At 40.9% G+C, this 7,497-nt stretch overlaps 1 pseudogene; it reads left to right on the top strand.

The window, feature by feature from the left end:
- Positions 1-352: 352 nt before the first annotated feature.
- LOC132226202 (jun dimerization protein 2-like) lies at positions 353-851 on the top strand (annotated as a pseudogene).
- The last annotated feature ends 6,646 nt before the right edge of the window (positions 852-7,497 follow it).

Below are 7,497 nucleotides of genomic sequence, written 5' to 3'. Positions count from 1 at the left end.
TGGGTAAGAGATCAACCAAAGGACTTGTATGCATGCATATCAGCATGACCAATGGACACAAGACACTGGTGGGTAGGGGAGGCCGGGGAAAGGTCAAGGGGAAAAAAAAGGAGACAAATGTACTACTCCTTGTAATATTTTAAGCAATAAAAAAAAAGTTTAAAAAACAAAAAGGGAGACCCAGGCCACAGTCTGTGGGAGGGATGCTGGGCGGCTGACACCGGAGGTGCTGGCGGAAGTGGACGCTGCAGGGTGGGGCTGGAGCCATGGTGGCTCCAGAGCGGGCATGGCACCTGCAGCCTGGCCCAGGCCCCGGGGTTGCAGCCTCTCCCCGTGGTTTCTGCAGGGCTGGACTGCCACTCCTCCTACTATGATACCTGGGCAGATCCAAGACCCTTCCATGACTGGGGCCTCTCTGCCAGGGCTCAGCCCCATGACCGGAATCCCCAGCTTGGCCCTGACTACAGGGGAGCTGACATACACTACATTGGGGCCATGATTGCCCCTTTGCACTTTCTGGGGGTGAAACTGGGCAAGAGGCCTCAACCTGTGAAAAGTGAGATAGAGGAGGAAGAGGAGCAGAGGGAAAAGTGCTGGGAAAAGAACAAAGTGGTGGCAGCCCCATGCTGGAATAAGAAGTAGGAATGGAAGAGGTTTCTGCAGCGGGAATATGAGTGGCTGGAGCTCATGAATGTGGAACTGAAAACCCAGATGGAGGAGCTGAAGCCGGAGCGGCAACAGCTCATCCTGATGTTCAACCGGCATCGCCCCACCTGCATTGTCAGGACCGACAGCGTTAAGACCCCGACTCAGAAGGCAACCCACTGCTGGAGCAGCTGGAAAAGAAGTGACCATGGGCTGGAAGGAGGAAGAGGAGGAGGAGGACATGAGGAGAGGGAGGAGGAGGAGGGTCCCAGAAGGCTCTTCCTTGCTGCATGAAAAACTCTTCAATGAGGCTCAGCACAGCCAGTGTTGGTCAGGCTTTTTTATGAAACTCAGATCAGCCTCACCAGGAAGAAACCCAGGCTGATGAAACCCAGGACCAAGCACTGAGACCAAAGTAGTCCTGAGGAGCAGGGGAGGCTGTTCTGCCCGGGACCAGGCTTGCAGGAGGCAGGACAGAGGCTCTGGGCCACAGAGACGCCCAACCAGGCAGCTGTGGGCACTTCTCCAGCATCTCCACCAGGGCACCCACCAAAGGACCTCTGAGCAGCCAGGAAAAGCCATGAGTTGCAAACAAACTTAGGCTGAGTATGGAACTCAGAGTGAAACTGCAATCTGCCTGCCCCCAGCCCTGACCCTGACCCTGACCCTGATGCAAGGCTGGAGAAGGACACAGTGCCAGGCCCTGCTGTACCACCCACCGTGGTCCAGCTCAGTCCTGTCCGGAGTGGCAGCTGGGGCGCACCCTCGCCAGTCCTGCTGGAGTTGCTGTGGGCATGAGCCAAGGGTGCCCTTCTGAAGCACATACTCACTGGATGTTTACAGACTGGCTGTCCTAGCGGGGCTTTCAGCACATGTTTTTTATACTTTCTAATTTTTTAACTATATTTTACAGAAAGAAAGATTTTATACAAACAATATATAAATGGATTTCTATAATCACTCGATGTGATACAGTATAAATATTCTATGGTTTGTTTGTTACCAACAGTTATTCAGCAGCTATGGCCATTGTGTGTAACTTCAAAATACTGTAGTCTCTGGGCGCTGGGGGTGCAGGGGTGGGGTGCAGTGAATTTCCATCCTGGTAAACCCTTCATAGTACTCAGATCTGTATCACTCAATAAACATTACTCTTACTTAAACAAAAGAAAGAGGAAGGCCTAAGCACTGGCCGGTGACGCTGTGGTAGGGGTGCGGCTGGCCAGCAATCACCCTGGAGAGGGAGGCGCAGGCCAGCCAAGCCATCGACCCCATGCCTGTCACCTGCAGAGGGAGAATACTGGTGACAGGGGAGGGGGGCAGTGCTGCATAGATGGCAAGCGGTGGCAGTGGCGGGGTCAGGGCCAGCTGCCTGCAGCCAGGGGAAAGAAAGCCCCAATAGGCCCTGACCTCAGGCCAGGCCTAGGAACCCTACCCGAGGGGTCCTGGATTGTGAGAGTGTGCAGGTTGGGCTGAGGGACCCTCCCCCAAGTGCATGAATTTTCGTGCACTGGGCCTCTAGTAATAATATAATAATATATTTGAAAACCAGGTTGTAGAAATTGCTCAGATGCAGTGACGGCACAAATCCATTGTTACATCACATTGCCTCCTTTTCTTAATCCGGTGGCCTCAACTTCCCTCAAAGGACAAACCAAAACAAATAACTATAATACCTCTATAGACACAAGTGTTGGTTACTTTTATACATTGAGCAATGTAATAAGTTTCAATGCCCTTATATAAAAACTAGAGGCCCGGTGCACAGATTCGTGCACTGGTGGGGAGTGTGGCCTGCAGGGATCGGCCCGCTGTGGAAGCACCGCTCATCCCGGTCAGCCGAGCAGCTGTGGACCTGCCTTCTGAGTGGCTGCTCCCACTGTGGGAATATTGCTCATCCCGTTCACTGTAGGAGTGCACTGAAAATCAGGGGACAGCTCCTATGTTGAGTGTCTGCCCCCTGGTGGTCAGTGCACATCATAGCAACTGGTCAACCGGGATCGGGCCTAAACCGGCAGTTGGATATTTCTTTCACAATCCTGGACTGCTGGCTCCTAACCACTCACCTGCCTGCCTGCCTGATTGCCCCTAACTGCCCCTCATGCAAGCCTGATCACCCCTAACCACCTCTGCCTACTGGCCTGATTGCCCCCAACTGCCCCTACCCTGGCCACCCTGGTTGCCCCCAACTGCCCCCCTGCTGGCCTGGTCACCCCACGCAGCCTGCTGCTTGGTCATTTCGTCACCCCTCACTAACCCCCCTGCCAGCCTGGTTGCCCCATGCAGCCTGTTCAGTCATCCGTTCAGTTGCGATGGCATATATATATATATGACAAGATAGGTATGGAAGAGAGCTAACTATATTTGGATGCTTAGAGGAAACACATTAATATAATTTTAGAATATATTCCAATCTACTTAACTCAGATTTTTCAGATGGTGTGATTTTTACTTTTTAGAATGGTAAGTAAGATACATTTAATCCCATGATTCAATGTTTTCATCACTCAATTTTTGTCTCTATCAGAAAATAAAAGTAATAAGATAGAAAATAAGATAATCTTCATAATTTAAATAATGATTATACTTTAATTTTGTCAAGGTCTTTCTCATGTGTTTCTGTCTAAGGTGTGATAGTTTCCTATCTAAGGCAGTGGTTCTCAACCTGTGGGTCGTGACCCCTTTGGGGGTCGAATGACCCTTTCACAGGGGTCACCTAAGACCATCGGAAAACACATATAATTACATATTGTTTTTGTGATTAATTACTATGCTCTAATTATGCCCAATTTGTAATATCCTGCATATCAGATATTTACATTATGATTCATAGCAGTAGCAAAATTACAGTTATGAAGTAGCAACAAAAATAATTTTATGGTTGGGGGTTACCACAACATGAAGAACTGTATTAAAGGGTCGCGGCATTAGGAAGGTTGAGAACCACTGATCTAAGGTATTTGGGGGGATATATTTAAGATATTTAAAATATAACTTGTGGACACTGACATTTTTCTTTCTATGTGTAGCTGCCAGATGAGGGGTTCCCCCCCCCCAAAAAAAAATCGATTTCCCAGACCTCCTGTCTGCCTATATATTATAAAGTGGTTTCTTCAGGTATTTTAGTTGATTCAGGAAACAATTTTGCCACCATTAGCTTTACCATGTGGGTCAGAGGCGCTTCATAAACCTTTGCATGGTCATTTTAATTTTATGTTTTTTATTGAGAAAAAGTCATAAAGTAGTCTAAACCATAAAAAGAATGAAAGACTAACATACCTGTGCTTTACAAAGACATATTTTCCATTATTTGAATATGTCAAGGTCTGAAGAAATTTATTGAATATGTCATAACCCCTTTTAAGTGCTGTGATCATGAAGACAAGGCAAGAACAATGAAAAATGCCCACTAAAACCACATAGGAAATTGCCTGAGGAAATCAAGTAGAGAAATATTAAATAATCTTAATATTAAATATTGAAATATGGTTATTTTATTTTATATTAAAAGAGTATTTGTAGAATATGTTTATATAAAATATCCCAATAAAAATGTGATTTATGTTTCAGCCGGGAAGAAGTTTGTGTTTAATTAATTAAATCTTCTCTTTTGCAGTAAAGAGAAGTTGTTTGATAGAATAGTCTTAGATAAAATATTTAAGATACAAGTTGTTTTCTGCAGTGTAAATAATCATAACTATACTAACAGTTACATTTTCTTGTACCTCCAAGCTAAATATCTAATTAGGAAAGTCTTCTATAACTATCATGTATTCTTAACTGACAGTAAACTGTATCCACATAGTTAGATAGACTCACTTAGTAAATTTGCTATTACTGTCTAAGAAAATTATCTCTTAAAAACTATATTATGAAATATTTTATATATAAAACAGAATAAGTATAACTATAATATAAAAATACTATAAATACTTGTGAATTCATCAAATAGCAAAATAATAGTAGAACTTAACATTTGAATGGCATTATCTTCATTGCTTTCTTTTTCACTGTCTAAAATTTATTGTTTATCATTTTATTTCTTATCTTAATAATTTAAGTAAATAATAAATTATTAATTTTTCCCAGTGTTGATTTCCATAGTTTTAAATCACATAATTTACATGCTTTTGTAGTGCTTGTTTGCTTTTCATATTATGTTCCCTGTTATATTTGTAGTTAGCTCCTCTTTTCATTCTAAACATTTCCTGCATTCCTTTTCTGGGTTTTATTTATTTTCCTGACAACTTTTATGAGAGTTTGCTAAATTTTGTACAACTTTGAAAACATGAAACTTTCACTATGTTGATTCTTTTTATTTATTTGTGTTTTTAATCCATTATGTCTTATTCTCTTTATCATTTTATTTTTTGCATACTTTATTCTATTTTTCCTATGATATCTAATTAAGAATCCAGCATTATTTATTTAGTGTTTTCTTTCTCCTTTTAAATATATGCATTAAGTACTATAAGAGCTCCTATGAAGACTTTTTTATGCCTTAACATATAAAAGTTGATATGATATGTATGATGTGATATATAGACTCACTGTGTATATATTATAGGTGTGATTTTTTATTTAGCACTCAAAAGATACTATTTTCCTTTCCTCTGCCATCTAAGTTGTTGCTGAGAAGGCAACTATGAGTACAACTGATGGTCTTAGGTAAGCAATACTGATCTTTTCTTGCATGCAATTAAAATTTTTTTATGTAATAACGGTTCTATACTATTTGTTTTGCTCAGCATTTGTTGAACTTTATGAATCTAAGAAACCATGAGAATACCATGACATCTTGTTTGAGGTCACATTCATACAGAAAGTTGTGTATTACTTTGGCCAACTGTGGGCAGCTCAATGGCTAGACTCATCTGAAGGCTCATTCACTCACATGACTATACTTGCATGAGAAGATTTGAATAGTTAGGGATTGAAACAGGTGGGGACCCTCAGTTAGCTCTCTACTTGTGTATGTGTTGTATGCAGACTAAAAGTCAAGGTATTCCACAAATGAGTGAGATCATGTGGTATTTATCCTTCTCTGACTGGCTAATGAACAACATAAACTGATGAACAAGGACTGATCCAGAGATGGAGAGGCATTGATTGGACTGTCGGGCCTTGGAAGGAAGGTAGGGGAAGGTGGGGGTAAGGGAGAGAGATCAACCAAAGGACTTATATGCAAGCATATAGGCCTAACCAATGGACACGGACAATGGGGGAGGTGAGGGCATGAGTGGGGGGGGGGGTAGGGGATAATGTGGGGATAAGGACACATATGTAATATCTTAATAAAAAATACATTAAAAAAAGTCAAGGTATTCATGTTTCTTATATAGCAGCATAAAGATCTGAAGGCACTTGTCTTAGCGAGAGAGAGCTAGGTATTACCTTTTGTGACTGCTCCTCAAAAGTTACATAGTGTCATTTCTGTCATGTCTATGACATGAAGCTTAAGATATACACCCAGATTTAAGAGGAGGAGCTTTGGTAGAAGAGGACCTGAGAGAAGATACATAGCGGCTGGCAAAAATAGGTTTACATTTATGAGTTTATTCTTGTATTACTATTTATTAATTTTTATATTATTTTCCATACAACCATAATCCAACTTTTACCCACCCCTGTTTATTATAGGCCATATTAGGAAATTAAAATTTTGCTATACGGTACAAACCACCTGATAACGCTTCAGAAAATATTCTTGACTATAGTTTACTCAGAAATTCAGGCTATGTAGTTATGAGCTCTGAACCCTCATTAGGGATACTTATCATTTCGAATTTTCAAGGAAGTCTCATTCCCAATTTAAGACCAAGACACATAAGTTTCCTTGGTGGATTGGACTTCATTGTGGTGATGATGGTGGTGAAGTTTATCACGTCATTGAGCAGCAGTCCTTTAGGTGAGGTCACTTATTTCATTCCCACATCCTGCACTAATCAAATGGTAGACCCAAGGCATTTTTCATCCTTCCATGCCCTTTAAAACTTAAACCTGTTAGATTTTACCCTTGGAGAGGTATGGAGTAGGCACAAGAAGAGAACAATAAGGGAGCTTTGGGGGTTTTATAAATGTTCTATTTTTTTTTGGTATGGGTCCTGATTAAACAGCTGATCTCACTTTATGAAGGTTGATGAGTACATATGTAGTTTGTACACTTATGTCTTATGCTATACTTCAATAGGATGTAAAACAAACAATAAAAATGAACAAAAATCTATGGATAATAAAAGAGTTGCAAAAGACCTCTTACAGCTGTCTTCTGTTTTAGAATTTTAATCCTTTGTGGTTTTAATATTTTCATTTTATAATGTTAACCATACAAGAAGGGAAGAAAAGAATTCCAAATACTAAATTATTTTAAATATACCATTGTTTTGCATTTAACCAAATCTGCCACCATTTAAACTAGAGTACCATGTCTATAAGAAGGAATACAAAATTCATAAAAATTTTGTAGGCTATCAAAGATTAAGCTAAACAATATTTGGTTTAAACTATTAAAAAATGTTTGTATCAATGATAAGCAGGGTTGTCATCAGATTATAGTCAAAGAGTAGATCTCTTATTTACAAAATGAAAAGGAGATATTCAGTCTCCCAAAAATATGACATAAAAAAGTGTAACATTCTTACTGATATAATTTACAAACTAATCATTGATCGGCTGCTTCCTGCATGCCCCCTACTGGGGATCAAGCCTGTAACCCAGGTATGTGCCCCATCCAGGAATTGAACCATGATCTCCTGGTTCATGGGTCATTGCTCAACCACTAAGCCACACCAGCTGGGCATCTCCACTGTTGATTCCCTTTAATGTATTCTTTATTTAACTTAATGTATTTTT

Source organism: Myotis daubentonii, chromosome 2 (assembly GCF_963259705.1).
Source record: "Myotis daubentonii chromosome 2, mMyoDau2.1, whole genome shotgun sequence".
Lineage (NCBI taxonomy): Eukaryota > Metazoa > Chordata > Mammalia > Chiroptera > Vespertilionidae > Myotis > Myotis daubentonii.
This window is presented reverse-complemented; position numbering and strand designations above follow the sequence as displayed.